Source organism: Rhincodon typus, unplaced genomic scaffold (assembly GCF_021869965.1).
Source record: "Rhincodon typus isolate 14 unplaced genomic scaffold, sRhiTyp1.1 hic_rhity00000054, whole genome shotgun sequence".
In the NCBI taxonomy this organism is placed as follows: Eukaryota; Metazoa; Chordata; class Chondrichthyes; order Orectolobiformes; family Rhincodontidae; genus Rhincodon; species Rhincodon typus.
In genome coordinates, this window is record NW_025965692.1 from 91582 (window position 1) to 92991 (window position 1410).

Here is a 1410-nt window from a genome sequence, read left to right on the forward strand (position 1 = left end):
CTCTCTCTCTCCATCTCTCATGTTTCAACTTTCTCTATATCTCTCTCTTGCTCTCCCTCACCCTCTTTTGCACTTTGTCTGTCTCTCTCCTTCACCTCTCTGTCTCTTTTCCCCCCCTCCACCTCCTTACCCTGTCTCTCCCCGGGTCTCACTCTCTCTCTCCACCAATCTCTTTCCCCTGTCCATCATGTCTCTCTTTCTCTCCTAACTCTCCCCATCCTCTGTGTCTCTCCCTCTGTCTCTCTCTCACGGGTTCTCTCTCTCTGTCTCTCTGTCCCGGTCCCCAATCCCTCTGCCTCCCCAATGTCTCTCTACCTCTATCACCCCTCTCTCCCTCTCCTTCTCTCCCCGATCTCTCTCTCTCTCTCTGTCACACTGTCTCTCTCCTCAATCTCTCCCTCTCCCTCTCCCCCACACCTCTCCCTTTCTCCCTCTCTCCCTGATCTCACTGTCTCTGTCACACTGTCTGTCTCTCTCCCTAATGTCACTCTCTCTCTCTATCAGCTCTCCCCTCTCTCCCTCTCTCCCCGATCTCTCTCTTTCACTGTCACAGTCTGTCTCTATCAGTCCTCCCCTCTCTCCCTCTCCTTCTCTCATCAATCTCTCTCTCTCTCTGTCTCTCTCCCCAATGTCTATCTCTCTATCACTCCTCTCTCTCCCCCACCCCTCCCCTCCCTCCATCTCATTCTTTCCCCAATGTCTATCTCTCTCTCTCTACCCAATGTCTATCTCTATCACCCCTCTCTCTCCCTCTCCTTCCCTCCCCAATCTCTCTCTGTCACTCTACCCAATGTCTCTCTCTCTCTATCACCCCTCTCTCTCCCTCTTCCCCACCCCACCTCGTTCTCTCCCCAATCTCTCTCCCGGTCACTCTCTCTCTCTATGTCACACTCTGTGTCTCTCTACCCAATGTCTCCCTCTCTCTATCAACCACCTCTCTCCATCTCCCTCTCCCTCACCCCTCCCCTCTCTCCTTGCTTCCCCAATCTCTCTCTGTCACACACACTCTGTCTCTCTACCCAATATCTATCTATCAACCGTCTCTCTCTCTCCCTCTCTCCCCCTCCCCCACCTCTCCCCTCTTGTTCTCTCCCCAATCTCTCTCTATCTGTCACTCTCTCTCTCTCCCTAGCCAATGTCTATCTCTCTCTATCACCCTCTCTATCCCTCTCTCCCCAATCTCTCTCTCTCTGTCACACTGTCTCTCTCTTTCTCCAATGTCTCCCTCTCCCTATCACCCCTCTGTCTCCCTGTCCCCCTCCCCTCTCTCCCCGAGCTCTCTCTCTCTGTCACCCCTCTGTCTCCCTCTCCCCCTCCCCTCTCTCCCCGAGGCCTCTCTGTCTGTCACCCCTCTGTCTCCCTCTCCCCCTCCATTCCCCCTCCTCTCTCTCCCCCCTCCCCCTCCCCTCT